The 15,942-nt window shown below is 37.7% G+C and overlaps 1 pseudogene; it reads right to left on the reverse strand.

Annotated features, from left to right (window-relative positions):
* Positions 1-1,642: 1,642 nt before the first annotated feature.
* On the reverse strand, positions 1,643-5,135 carry LOC119528996 (annotated as a pseudogene).
* Between the last annotated feature and the right edge of the window lie 10,807 nt (positions 5,136-15,942).

Here is a 15,942-nt window from a genome sequence, read left to right on the forward strand (position 1 = left end):
ATTGCTCTTAGGTCTCAAATTCCATCAGCCACCATGTGTTTTGGTAAATCCAGTCCCTAACTTCAGTGGACTCCAGTGATTCATCACCAGTTAGTCTTGGAAAATCGGCAAACTGCACTACACTATGGAGGCTCTTTTGCTATTCCTATCTTGCCTTAAACTTACCTTTTTTTTTTTTTAATGTTTGGGTAAAATATATTTCCCCTGCTTTAGGTCTTGGCACTGTTGATACATGCATAGATTACCTGTCTGCCACTCTCCTACCTTAACAGACACCAAATTACTGAGCATGGTTGCTGAGTGATTACTTTCATACTTGAAAAAGTGATATGCTTCACATTAATACAATTATTTTAGTTTTCTTAAAAAAGACAAGTGTCTAACATGCAGCTTACATATATGACAATTCTGCATTAACACAGAAAGTAGATTACACAAGTTTTAGAAAACACATCGGTTATTTTCAAACAGCAAAATGACAATGATCTACAGCTACAGTTTAAGGCATATCAGCATATCTAAAAATTAATAGACAAAGTTCTAATGCTGTTCACAGCTTAATTTTCAATTTATTTTAAAAATTTCTACTAAAGAGTCATCATATACATGTCCTGTAAATGGAACCAGGACTTTCAGAAGTTGAGACTTGCCAGTTTCAGATGGTCACAAATGGCAAAACAAAGAATTTGAATGGACACTTTTTGTAGGACCACACAGAGATAGTATGATGTGGATTGGCAAATAGCTGAAAAATCTGATGCAGCACTTTGTAGGTGAAGCACTCATGGGTACGTCAAGAAAGTGAGGAAACCAAGTCCATTTGAGATGCATAAGATATGGACAATAAATGTTATTGCTGGTGAGATTACAAAGCATAGAAGGATGATAAGTAACCTATGCCCGGTGTTACATTAAATGATTCCCCCAGTTGGACAAAATCTTGGTGAATTAATAGAGTCTAAGCTGGGAAAACATAGTCTCTGAACAGCCAATAAATTCTCAAAGGACTTTTCCATCACATCTGACAGCACATAAAATTGTTAGTGATCTCTAAACTAAACTCCTGAAGAAGTAAAAAGATGGTCATTACGGTTGAAAAAAAGATGGGAGAGACCAGTTGGAGTGGTCTGGTGTGCGCACGCGCGCACACACACACACACACACACACACACACACACACAAAGAGAAAGAGATGACCACTGATACCAGTTAGCATGAGGGAGAGACCTTGAAACTAAGATCACCAAAAAATTAAGCAGGGATGATTTTTGATTTTCTCTAGTGGAAGGTAGTAGTTTCTCATTGTGGCTTTTATCAACATTATCAGAACCGAGGACTTGATGTAATATCCACTGATGTCCAAAAACACAGGCTGAGATTAGTAATTTCTGAATGTCTACATTGATAGTAAAGGGGAACATGAATTTATGTGGTTCTTGTGAAAGATATAAATGTAGCCATTTAAAATACATTTATAGTTGTCATTACCTTCCTACCCAACTCAAAAAGAATGAAAGAAAAAAATCCATCCACCCCATTTGTTTTTCCTAATTAAAAAAAATCAGAAAGATCTTCAAAGATATCTTACTACCGTACTTACATGCAGAGGTGAAAGCACATCCAATTAGACTGAGGGGATCATTTATTCCATGCAGAGCCAAGGACTACTGTGAAAAAAGGCATAGATACAGAAAGAAAAGAGAGCAGCAATAACAAACTAAATAGGGCTAGGGAAGGGTGGTAAAAAAAATTTCAGAAGCAATACATCGGGGAAAAAAAAGGCGCTGTATCTTTCTTTTGACTTTTTACTTCCTGACTCTCCATATGTTTTACTTTATTTTGAAAATTTTAATGCAAAAAAAAAAAATCCAATCAATAATCTTGGAATTAAAAAGTCGTTGGATACCTTTCACTGCTAGGCTCATTTTAATAAGGTTTTAGTGATGCAGAAACTATTCAAAATTATATTTTCTCTTATTTGGCACAAAAATGCCAACACGCAGTGGTGGGAACAAGCACATGACATGAGTGTTCAGGTTTTTGTCTGGTGCATGGTGGTGAGCAAATTAAGCCGATGGTTAGAGATCAGCATGCCATCTCAGCTTTGGCTGCTCCACAGCTAGCCTCAAGACTAGAATCATTAAACAAACAAGCAAGCAGACAAAAACACTTTGCCCAGTAGCTCCTAAACCTGTCTTTCTATCACTACTGCTAACTTAGTTTGGGCTTCAATAACTGATTTCCTAACTTAGCCTAATTAAGCCTAAATCAGTTCATGGGAGACCATTCCTTCTTTCTCCTAAGAATAGGACTGAGGACAAAAAGGAAAAAAAATCCTTGTTGGAACCAATGGAAGACTTACTAACTGGAAAAAAAAAAGTGTGGGGGTGAGTGTTTACTTGATATATGACTAGTGATGGTCAGAAAGAAGTTGCAGGGATGAATCATTGGGTCATGAGAAATATCCTTTCAAGTAAGAAATAGAAGACTACAGAGTTAGAAAGCTGGGAGAATTTTGTTAGTAGAGAGAGTAAAAAAATCAAGATGAGGATAAGCATCAGAAAGGAATGGTACAGAAAACAGATTAAATACACGTAATTTTTCTATGCAAATTAGGCACACAGTTCACGTCGTGGTATATAGGAAACTCTCACCCTCACTGCTGAGGCTTTGGGGCATCAGCTCAATGGGCCTTGGACAGAGAGAGCAGGTGAAGCTAGTCGTGGATTCCAAGACAACCTGATTTGAGAAACCAATTGTTCTATTTCTTCTTCCCTTTATCGCCAAATATTGAAGGGAACTAAGTAAGGAAGCCAGATGTAAAGTTGAATTTCTACTTTCCTGATTCATGTGTTTGTGTTCTGTTCTTCCCCATTTTCCCCTCAAACTTGTGCTGCAGATGACACACAGTTTATAACAAATTTTCTACTTGAAGCATTTCTGGAAATTTTCTCCTCTTGGTTAGTTAAAAATTTTATTAGAAGTTGTACTTATATCCTGGAATCAGTTATTAGACCCTCCCCACCCAACCCACTGAGAACAAATTTAGGTATGTTTATGAACAATTCCTTATCTTAGGTAGAAGATAGGTTGAGAAAACCATCATCCTTTGTAGAAGGGTATATGGTTCAAACTTTGAGATCACTATCTGTGAAACAAACAAGGTTGCACTGATAAAAGTGAACATAATCATAAGTTTTCTGTGACAGTCCTCCCACTCCACCTTGGCCAAGATTTGAGAGATAGGCGTTCAGATGCAGTTTAAAACCATCAAGAGGAAACAGTCTGAACAGACCCACAATTCCAGGTCAAATAATATTATTGATTAAAATGAAAAATCCATATAATGCTTACCCACAGTTCTGCCTATACACAAATCTACCTTAGTTTGGGGTAATGTGGAGAAGAGACAGGGTGAGTTCACGGATTTTGTGATCACTGAGATGAATAATCAAGACAATGCAAGATGTTGTCATGGCTGTTCCGGTTTTTAGTTGAGCTGCTGAGGTGGTGAGAAGTTTTCGTGTCAGACGTACACACAGCATTTCAACCTCCTTTCCTCAGTCCAAAGCAACATACAAGTAACAGGCATGCTTCCTGCTGCCGTTCTGAACAGGCATAACAGACAAACCATTTGCTTTCTAGAAACAAAGTCCAGCTGCACATAGCTTTTGCTGTCATTCCCTTGTTCTACCATTTTCCACCACCCAACAACATTCAGTAAAATGAGTTAATAGTTATTGGTGTTTGAGGAAGAGTAAAAAAATAAAAATAAAAATAAAAGGACACAGATGGCAAAGACACAATATTACTGCAAAAGCAGGTGAATGCGGGAACATCCTTGGCTTGCCAGGCTTTATGTGAAGCTTGCATTTTTCTTATCCTTGTCTTTCTTGGTTTGCTGGGCCCCAGACTGCTGGGCCTGGGACTGTAGTAATTGAGCTGCTGCTTTCTTCTTCTGGAATTTGTTCACCTCTTCCTCAAGCTCCTTCTTTTTGTCTTCCACTTTCTTCTTCTCTTCTTGGTGTGTCCGCTTTAGGAGGTCAAACTCATGAAGCTCTTTCTCTGCCTCTTTAAGTTCAGCTTCTTTCTCCTTCACTCTCATAACAAACATTTGTCTCATTTCTTCTTCTTTCTTCTGAAGTTCTCCCAAGAATTCATTCTGCTTTGCTTCATATGTTTCCTGAAGACTGAAGGGCTTGCTGTCAGGATCAGTGTCTTTGAAGCACATCTCCTGGAGCTTACAGCGCCGATACAGTTCACAGTGGCGGGTGTGGGTCTGTTCCCGCAAATCTTCCATGTTCACTCGGATCAGCATCTCCCGGAGTTTCACAATGGTTTTCATTCTCAACCTGCACCACACCCCAGGGGTACTGCCTGGCTTTTGCCATCTTGTTGCCAATCTCCACCTCTTCTGTGCTGCCAGCCACTGCAAATGGGAGATGGACACTCATTGTTGCATTAATCTCTGCCACCGTTTCTTCATCTGTGGGGAACTGATATATCTGGACACCATTGCTGACTAGTTCACTCATGATCTTGCTCTTGAATTTGTGTAATTCATTCTTGGCAATGGTATCAGCTTTTGCAATTATTGGAATGATGTTCACCTTACTGTCCAGCTTTTTCATGGTGACCAGGTCCAGGGACTTGAGTGAATGTCCGGTAGGGGCGATGAAGTAGAGGCAGGCATGGATCCTTGCATCATGGTAGTTGAAGAGAGAACGTTTGATCTTCAATTCCTCTTGCAGGTAGGCCTCAAATTGGGCATCAATGTACTCCACTATTGGCTTACAGCTGTCATCTTTATTTATCTGGTCTCCAAATCCCACGGTGTCAACAATGGTTAACTTCAGCCATACATTGCTCTCCTGAAGTTCATAACTTCTGGCTTTTAACCGCACACCTGGTTCATTGTGAGAAGCCGGGTCACTTTCAAATTTGGTGTTGAATAAAGTGTCCATTAGTGTGGATTTGCCAATACCTGCCTCACCAACACACAGGATGTTCAAACAGAATCCTTGAGAAGTAGACTTGTTGACCAGCTGGTCAGGGAGACTGTCAAATCCAACATGGCCAGAAAGGGACAAGTTTCGAAGCTCTTCATTGGAGGGTCTTCCCACCGCCACGGCCATCGCGGCTGCGGCCCCGGCTCCCACTGCACCCGGGTGCTTCCGACAGACACAGGCTGCTACTCTGGCTCCGGCTCGCCTCCCCCGCACCTTTCTTGAGGCTGCGCTCCGCTGGCGGCCGGCTCGCGCTCCCAGCCAGCGGCATCTGCTCCCCCCACGCCACCGCCCCTCCCGCTTTATTAGAGCAACATGGCCATCCCCTTAAACTTACCTTTGAATAAGTTCTTAAAATGGTCTATGGGATGGCTTTCCCTGTGAGGAAAAAAATGAAAAAAAAAAAAACTGTCAGAGGGCATTTTATAATTTTATGACACATGTACATTCAGTCCTTGAGTCTATTTCCTTTTGGTTGCAGTCTAAACTTAATTTCTACCAGACTTCTGTGCACGAAAGTGTTTATATCCTACAGCAATTATCAGCAAATGAATTGTTACCATGAAGTATTAATGTTTACTTTCATATGTCAGATCTAGCACTTTGCATATCTTGCATGTAAGATGACTAAATAAATATTTAACTGACAAATGGATTGTTTTATTCAACCATAATTCAATAAGACCCAACGTTTGATCTCAAGGAGTTTAAGGTTAACAAAACACAGGTGTCATATGCAATAGAAATTTGTAAGTAATAGGTATCATGCAAGAGGTTCAAATAACATGTTATAGGATTGTGAGACTGGTAAGAATATTTCTGGGTATGTGCATATGTGCACATACCTTTACATATATGTGCAAATTTGCACAAAATCAAATTGTCTTCCAACCTGCCCCATAAGTAGGGCATCAGAATATTTCAACCCTTTCCACCTTCTCTTCCTCTCCCTTCCTGAGTACCTGGTATTCATAATCCAGTTCCTCTAATCAAGAGTCAAGCATTGATAAATGATACAAACACTGGTGGAATATGTCTTTGTCCTCTCAGAAGTTTTTGTGTTTTAAAAGAGCATCATTGTAAGAGAAAACCTTAAGAATTCCTTTCTGGAAGTAGAATTTCAGATGCCATTGCATCTGAGTAGAGGATATTTAGAAATGGGAAGGAAAGCAGCCTTTCGGAGTTCTCTTTAAACATGACAGAAGGCGTTGCCAATTATTCCCTAACGGATTTAACAATGGCCCTTTGAAATAGACTAAGCAATATGTAAGTGGGACATTGAAAAAGGCAGGCTATGTTTACAAAATTATTTCTGATACTACCCTACTATTTCTCTCTGGTAGTCTTGCCTCTGGCCATACTCTTCCTAAGTCTTAGTTTATTCTTCTCCTGTGTTAGGTCAGTATATATTGGATCACTCAACAAGCACAGAACTCTATTACTTTCATTTCCTGGCACATTTCTTGCTAATGATTTCCCTTGGGATGACCCTAAGATATCTCAAAATTTAGTGCTCCCTCTTAGACATCCATGCCTTGCAGAGCCCAGCACTTGGTCTCCTTTCTCAGCTAGCTCCAGAATAAGGACTTCAGATGTAATTTATAAGCCCCAGTTGGTGGGCATTTGATTTGTGTATTTCTTGAAATCTATCTTTCTTTCTAACTGATATCTGAGAGGTTGTAAAGTCTCACAGATAGAAAATATCAATCAGGAAGCCTGGAATAGATGGCTGGATAGAACTAGCTGCTCTGTATACTAAGTCCTGCCAGACATGCTAGTTCCCCACCTAGGTCAATTCAAAATTCTTTAGAAAGCTGCCATACAACCACCTAGTGCTTGATGCTGCTTGAGGATCATATGACTCTCCAGATTTCTTGGCTCATGGAAAAGAATGAATGTCAATCCTGACCTTCCACCTGGCAGGGTATCACAGCAATGGGATATGGAAATGGTCCTGCCCAGTGTGCCCGGGACACCTTCATTCAGCATTAGTAGTTGGTTAACTCATACTCCCTATGCCCATGTGGCATTCTAGACCATCCACTGTATCCTGAAGGGAGCTAGGAGAATAAGGACCACATTGCCCAACCACATTTAAATGTTGGATCTTTGTCAAAAACTATCTCACAAAGTCCTCTTAAATTGATGAATTTGGCCTTCAGCGACTTCTAGCCACCTACCTGTGGGGTTGTGGTCTCTAATACAGAGAGAGGTAAAACATGGACCTTGCCTTGTCATTAGACTCCCTACTTATTGAATTGCCTTTTGAATTGTTTCCTGTATTACCCCTCCAGCCTAACTTTCTTTCAACCTACATACTCTCTTAACTTTTCAATTTCCCTACCTCCTATGTAGTCTTTATATTAGTGAGTTTATTCCTGGCATGGCATTGCCATGTATTAATAACAAACATCCTTTCAAGAAAATGGACTTGAAAATATCTTGATACAGTTTTTACCGCATTATAATAAGATCATATGGGTCTTATGCATTTCCAGCATAGTTTAAGATGGAAGGTGTTTTAGTTATCTATTCCTGCTTTATAAATTACTCCAACTTAGTGGCTTAAAATAACAAGAATTTATGATCTCACAATTTCTGGCTTACCTGTATGGTTATAGCTTAGTCTTTCATGAGAGTTTACTTAAAAGCCTTGACAGGGGCTGAAGGATCTGCTTCCAAAATGGCGACCTCATGTGGTTATTGGCAGGGGTTTTTGGTTCCTTGCAGGCTATTGATAGGAGACCTCAGTTCCTTGCCAGGTAGGTTTCTCCATAGGTCTTCCTGGCTGTCCTCATAACATGGTACCTGGCTTTCCTGAATGAGTGACCCAAGGGAGAGCAAGGCTGGAACATGATGTCTTTTCTAATCTAATCTTGGAAGTCATGCACTAATTTCTATAATATCCTATTGGCTGTAAGGGTCAGCCTCACTCATTGTGGAAGGAAACTATGCAAGGCTGCAAACACCAGGAGGTAGGTTTCACTGGGGACATCTTAGAAGCTGGCCGCCACAGTAAGGCTTTCAGATACTTTTGTTGTAGTGTTAAAATATCAAATTGACACCTCCTTCACTCCAAATATTGATAATAATTAACACTCATTTTAAAATAACTTTTCTTACATTTACACTCAGAAACATATTTTAGATAAATACTACTATAATCCCATTTTACATTTGAGGAAGCTGGGATTTTAGAAAGGTTTAGTAACTTTCCCTAAATGACACAACTAGCTGCAAGGCTAAGTTTTGAACCCAATCAGGGAAATTCTGGTCTTGTTTGAATTTCAGTAGAATAATGTACAACATTCTTTTCCTCTTGACTTTCCTGATGGGACAATGTTCATAAAGGCATGCATCTTTGTAGTGGCATAAAAGAAATAATATTTGGTACCTCCTCTTCCTGTCTGCTTTAGTTGTAAATTTCCTTTTGAGCAACCACCCCAGTTAGCTCTGCCCTGAGCATAATCACAACTAGCAGGGCCTGTAACTCCATGTGGTTTGAACGGTAAGAGCTGCCCTAAGCTTTTCTGAATGGCCCCTGCCACTTCTTCTCTAAATGACTCCTTGCCCTTTCTGACCAGATAATTTACTGAAAGGTCTGTGTCTCCATGTGACTTGGATGGTAAGAAACTGCCCTCAGCATCTCCAACTTCTCTTGCCGCTTCTGCTTTTCGCACCATGTAGTTTGAAACTTATGATTCCCAGTATCGGCAGGAAAGACCCAGTCATAATAAAGCAAGAGTGTGGGACCCACATGGGCTTCCTCCCCCTCCTCCACAGACCCCCACTGGAGCCTAGGTCAGGTAAGCCCTGAGTCCCTGGCTGCCCTCGCTCTCCCCTCTCCACCTTCAGAGCCTGAGATCTAATGAAGCTCACCTTTCATACATTCTGGGCTGGTTGGCCACATGTGTTTGCACCTCATGACCCCCAAAATTCCCACATAACATCCAGAGCAATCCTTATTATAATAGTCACTCATTTTTGCTCATGAACACGTTAGGCTGCAAATTGTGTTTAATACTCTACCTCATCTAGTTGTAACTCTCTCCCACTGATCCCTTAAATGGCCAAGGTGACTCTTTAGGTGAGAACCACCAATGTGTACTATTTAATTCCCAAACGAAAAAAGATCTCCTATTTTCAACCACCAAAGCACAGACTTTAATATCATCACCATAAATGCTTGTAGTTCTATAATTATTCTAGCCAGAATAACTCTCAGAAATCATCCATGAAGGAGCCCCCCTTTATCTGAATAGCAGCTTTAGTCCTAAAGATGAAAACAGAACCTTCTGTCTTCTACTAGTAACTCTTTGTGTCAGATTCTGTTCTTCTAGATTCAGGTTCCCTTGGGGAATAGATATGTATAATAACTGCCATTTTCATTCCCACCACATGTCTTAGGGCACAGAGTTCTGAAGAAGTGTTCTGTCCCATTCTTGATTCAGGATTTTAATGCCCACAATTATCTTTTGGTGCACAGGGGTTTCAACTCCAGTAAAAACACTGAGATTACTGCCAAAGAGGCAGAATAGTAGAATACACCGCTCAAACAACAGAGGCTGCTAAGCTCACTTTGACCAAAATCTAAGATTCATATTATGCTTATTTAAAGAAACTTTAATATAAAGCTTGGAATTTCACATGCAACCATCACTTGCACAGATGCTAAATGTTTTCGCTTTCTTCTCACTTTATAAGCTCAATCGCAACATATGTCTTTGTCACTGCTTCATTTCTTAGACTCCTGAACTACAATGGGGTGCTAAATTCTGATGGTTCTTCACCCCAAAACAAAATTCGAGTGTCTCCTTTAAAGCCCACAGGCTGGCAATGACAACACAAAAAGCAGGAGTGCTAAAGAGTTATTGTAACACTAAAATGTTACTGGGGAGGAAACATAATGGAGACAAGTCTTGTTCACCAGAATCCCTCTAGTGGGGAGCATTCTATATGGTTGGAAGGAAATCTGAGAGTTTAGGTTGGATGTAGAGTGAGAGTGATACTGCCTAATTCTGGCTTGAGCGATGGTGATCCATGTCTAAGCCATTATGTAAGGGAGGCCAGGGCTGGTTAAGTGCAGTGTGTTAGATGTTATTAAGGATTTATTTTTAATCTTCTTAGGTGTAATGATGAGTTTGTGTTTATACAGGAAAATTTCCTTATATTATAAAGATTCATATTAAAATATATAGGACTGAAATATCCTATTTTCTATAATTTACTTTAAAATACATCAGCAAATAAAATAGATAGTACAAATATGGCAAAAAGTCAAAAACCATTAAACCTAAGTAATGGCTATTTGGACATTTAATTCATCCTACTTTTCTATACGATTTAAATTTTTCATAACAAAAAATAAAAGAAAAAAATTGCCGAATGGGGTACATAAATTTGGGGACAAAGTGAACAGGGTCAGGACAGTAATAAAATGCTGAGCTCTGCTATTCACAGCTCTTCTGCTCCATCTTCCCCTAAGGCACCATTTGGGCTATGGTTTAAATAAAGATTGAACAAATATTTAGATAAGATTTTTAAGAGATATTAAACAATGTGCCTGCTGGAAGTTTGATATATAGTGATTCTTTGTGTATCTGTAGGTCAGAACCTCAACATTGGAAGGGCTTCAAGATATAAGAAGTAGAGATGGGAAGACACCGACCACAAGGTGAAAGAAATCTCCCCTACAGTGAGTAGATTTAGAAAGATAGGAAAATAGCATCTCTCTATATTTGAAGTATGAGAACTTCAAAACACAGGTCTCTGGGTCCATTTTTATATCACCCTCCAATATGTTACATTTTACATTACAAATTGTTCACAGTGATCACACAAAATTTTTAAAATGTCATTATATACACAACAACTTGCTTTAAGGATAGGAAAGTGAAGCACATTCTCCTAAGGATATCATACAAGATAATTAGTTATTTTAAAGTACAATCAAGAAGTATCTGTTACTTTTCTGAAAAATGTTTATTATCCTGTTTCTTCACGGTACAAAATAAATTACCTAAAGTGACACCATGAAGCAGGAGCACTCTGTTTTTGGGGCATCGTTGAGGAGTTGGAAACCTATTTTTAAACTCCCCCATTTCCTTTTAAAATTACGGAGTTTGGGCCTAATCCCTAAGGATTTCATATTCTTTATCTTTTAGAATTCTTTTTTGTTGTTGCGGTCACCGTCACTTCCCTGTTGTGTGATTTAGCATACATATTCTAAAAAAAGGCTAACTGCGGAAACATATGGTGTGTCCATGCTGATTGATCTATATTTTAGAGAAAGTAACAAAATTGAAAAATACTTTTTCCTCTCCCTTTTTCTTTGTACAACTTACAAGGAGGCAAGGGGTGAGCAACAAAGATGAAAGTAGAAAATGAGTCAATTGACTATACACCTGAGAGTCAGAAGAGAATCCAGTGAAGTTGGGAAAGCTCAGGTCAGCTGGATAACTTGATTTTATCATTAATGTTAATAAATACTTTAACTCGTCAAAATAGTCTTAAAATGAAGTCAAGGAGAAAGATTATAATAATCTAAAAACACTTATTTTTTATTCTGTTGCTATGTATGTAGTAACAAAATCAATTCTTCTATTCTCATTTTGTTTTTAATTCATAAACAATTTCCATTTTAAATGCACTATTAGAAAAAACATATTCTCTACTCCCCACTGAATATTGGTTCAGGTAAGTATTTCCTTGAGTAGCTTCAGAAGTTGATGGAAATTGAAAATTAAAAATTGAAACTAAGTATAAACCTTTATTGGTAGAGTATCTAAAACAGAATATTGAACTTGAGTCCTGGTAGGAAAAGTTTAATAAATATTTTTCCTTTATTAACCGTAATCTATTCCACCAGCCTTCTCTTGATATTTCAAATGGAATTTTAATTTGTGAATATTTGATTTCACAAAGGCAAAAGACAACTAATCAAAACAAGAGTGTTTCTTCTCATCACTACATTTTATTCAATGTGATGGGAGAAAAACAACAACAGCAAAAACAAAACAAAAGAATCAAGCTAACCACAGTTCCCTGATCCCAATCTACATTTCAGCATGGACCTGATAGTAAGTTTTATTCTGAATTAATTTTATAATAACAAGTTGAAAGATACATTTTCCTTACACCATCATAGAACCAATTGACATGTGACTTCATTTTCTGTTGAAATACTCCTAGATGAAAACATGATGAAATCCTAGTTCTCACAAATAATTAGTAGAAGAAAGAAATATAAAAACAACAATATTCTTGGGCTAGTGTCCCTACCTTAGAGAATTGCATTTGAGTATCATTTGGAAAACTAAGTTTAAACCTTTTTATCAAATATAAAAAGCAAAGGAAAGAATTAGGAAAGGCAATGGTTGTCATTTATCTTTCTATTTACTTATCTGCATATCTCTGCATATCTATCTTCAGACCCACACCCATAAACACATACTGAATTTTTGAGTGAGATAAAATTAGAAAGATGTGGAAAACTGCAGAAAAATAATGTACCAGATGGCAGGAGCTATGGAGGAGACAAGTTCTCTCACCTTCAATGGTGAAATTATATGTGTCAACAAACCTCCAACACATATGCTTTAAAAAAAAAAATTGTAACCATACAGACTTTTGAATATGGGAAATAAAATTTCACTCTGATTAAGATGAGAAATAGACATTTACTATTTGGATTTGTTCCAAATCTTACAAGGGCAAATTCCTCAGTTGCCATTTTCTTTTCACATTATAGATTCTGGCACCAGGGTGAGACATTAGGATTTTAATGCTTTAATATATTCTATGAAATATACTAGTGTACTTTACTATTTTGACCTTTTGGCACATCATATTTTGATTCGAAGGGCCATTTCACTCTTTGGTCTCAAGCTCAGGGAGGTCATAAAAGAGGGAAATGAATGGATTGACTATATCTAGTCACAATACAGAATACTGAAAAGGTCATTGTATCTCGTTGGCTGTGCTATTATTCATGGACTATACAGGACTTTAAGTATTTGATACTGTAGTCTTCTGAAAAGGAAAGCCAAGAAAAAAAGGATCCAAGGATGACTTCTCCTCGCAAAATTGCTCCATAATTCAACAATGAGAAATAGCAGAAGCTTAGTAGAAGAAAAAAAAATCATTTCCACTTCTGCTCATCTCCCTCTTTATGGTAAAATATATCTGTGAACACATATTCTTTAAAGGAAGGTGCTAGAGAGGCAATCTAAAAATTTAGTGGGAGCAACTTGAAATGGACTGAACTCAAGGATTCAGACTTCTGGAAATATTTCCCAAGAGTTTCTAGGTCCTATTTGTTTATTTTCTGGAGAAGAGATTAGATGGGTCTACTCTGAGAGAAATACGAGGAAACTTAATGAATTTAAGGTTTTATAATAGCAAGCCCAACAGGTTATTTTCTCTAAAAGAAACTTTCATACATGTTTTCTTCCTCCCATATGTGATATTAAGTTGCTAGAGAAGCCCCAAGTCTCTTCTTATTCACAGGTAGAAGGTCACTTCCTATGTGGTTCATTAACCATCACGTCTTACAGAGCTATTTTTGTTGCTGCCCATATTTTGTTGGTGGATTTAAATTAAAGCAACCATAAAAAATGAAGGAAAAAGGGCACAAATTGAACAGATGTGGAGAGGCAATTGGTCAAAGAAAAAAACACAGTGACCAATGAAAATTTTTAGTACAATGCTTACTCTCACTAATAATTCTTTAAATGCATTTTTAAATGACAATCATTTCCATTTATAACTACCAACTCTTGAAGAATAAAATAAAGAAAATACCTGGTGTTGGTGAGAGTCAGAAAAATGGTATTCTAATTTTGTTAGGGAGTAATAAATCCTATTTAGAGGGCACTCTTATTTAAATGCATTTAAAATGTATATAGCTTTAATTCAGCAATCTAACTTCTAGGTTTTATCCTAAGAAATAAATTAGATGTATGCAACAATTTCCCTATAATAATGTTAATCACAGTCATGTTAGTTCTAGTGAAAAACTGATGACAATGAAAGTTTAGATAAACAGCATTCTGTTCACATTATTTAACTTTTAGGAAAATTTAAGGGCTTTGAAATATGTTCATAATATATTGTAAATGGAAAAAAATACACAGCAACTTACTAATATGCCAGATCTGATTCCAATTTTGTAAAGTGTGTGTGTGTGTGCATGTATGTAGAGTTGTATTACTGTATTAAAAATTTATCATGTTAACAACAGTTAACTCGAGTTGATTATAATGATATTATTGGCGATTTTGTGTGTGTGTGCATTTGTATGCATATGTAAGAAAAAATCTGGCAGAATAAACACCAAAATGTTAACAGTGGTTAACCCTGAGAATTAAAATTGTAAATATGAATGGTTTTTGCATGTGCATGTGTGTGTACCTACTTTTCCTGAATTTCCCCCATTTTCTGCAGGATAGTCAAAATGTACAACTTTTTTGAAAATGGAAGAAAACTCCATATTGTTTTCTGAAGAACAAGCAGCTAGCAGAAATTTATTCAAATGATGATAAGAAATTAGAATGGAAGATCTGAATTCAGTGGTGCTTTGAAAAGCATCTCAATATTTTCCTGAGCAAATTTTCCTTTCCCAGATTGTCAAGTCTTCATTCACAACTTATTTCCTGGGGATGTGATTAAGGGGAAAGATACAGACTGAAAATGTGTAAACAAATGGAGGGAAAATTCTCTGGTTATTGCAAAACCAAGGTTAATTAAAATATTTATCCCTTCTAAATTTTCTAGAAGAGGGAATAGGCTGTCACCTGACCAGGAGACTGTAGTATTTAGGAAGCTGTGTGATTCCTGTCTTCAGGTATGAATCCCCAGTTTTCACAAAATTGCATAAACATCACACACAGAAGTCCTTTTCTCCTAATGTAATTCCTCTATACCTTGCTAGGTCTCTCTTCAAATGCTTGGAAAGTAGTAAGTCTGCCTTCCAAAAATATGCTTTAGGGTCCATTAATGGCAGAAAAAATCCTAATGAGCTACTCATTCCATGGGAGCCTGTAGTTTCTAGTGCTTTAAAGAGCATTTGAGTTTGGTTAGATTCATTCAACTGTGGGGCTCTTACCAGTAAAACATTTTTCGTTTCTGGCAATGCCCCAAACCTGTAGGTGGAACATTCTGTCTCATAGATACTCCATGAGTTTTGAAAATAACAGTTGCTTGAGATGTGTGGTCTTAACTTGGTTTTATTTCATGGAATACTATTAAATGCTTTAAATATCAAAATGAACTCAGTCCCACTGATTTTGGTTCATGAAATACAACTGCATTAATTTGTATCTTGTTTCTTGTATTTTTTTTTTCCCTCCATCAATTTCAGAAGCTAGTTCTTACAGAAGCTGCTCATAGATAAAATTTCATCTGCATTTGTGACCATATCAAGTGTTCCAGAGAGGAAAAGGGAAGGGGCATGAATTTAGGAAGGCAGCAAGGGAGAAAACAGATTTCTTTAGATTTTGAAGGGAGAAGGTTTACAGACCCCTAGATCAGAAGAAATATCCAGTTACTTTCTGTCAATTATCTGGCATTGAGGTGCTGAGGGAGATAAGCACTTCACACTGGGGTTTCTGGTCCTGGTAAAGACTCCTTTGGGAGTGGAAATTACGAAGACACCAGAATTGAAAAAAAAAAATAATATGCGCTTGGGACTTCTCAGAATTTTTAATTCTGCCTAATAACTTCTGAACCTCTGCCTATCCCTGAAGGACAGGGGGCAAGCTGGTACAGAAGTGAAGTTACTGAGTGTCTTTCCAGAGAGAATGGAGGTTTGTAGTCAAATATGATTTGCTTTAAAGGAGAAAATGTGATGTTTACCATATACCTAAATCTGTGTGTACCAATTTATGCTAGCTGCACAAGTCTGGGAAATATTTGCAATCCTCCTTAACAAAGCTCT

Source organism: Choloepus didactylus, chromosome 3, assembly GCF_015220235.1.
Source record: "Choloepus didactylus isolate mChoDid1 chromosome 3, mChoDid1.pri, whole genome shotgun sequence".
In the NCBI taxonomy this organism is placed as follows: domain Eukaryota; kingdom Metazoa; phylum Chordata; class Mammalia; order Pilosa; family Megalonychidae; genus Choloepus; species Choloepus didactylus.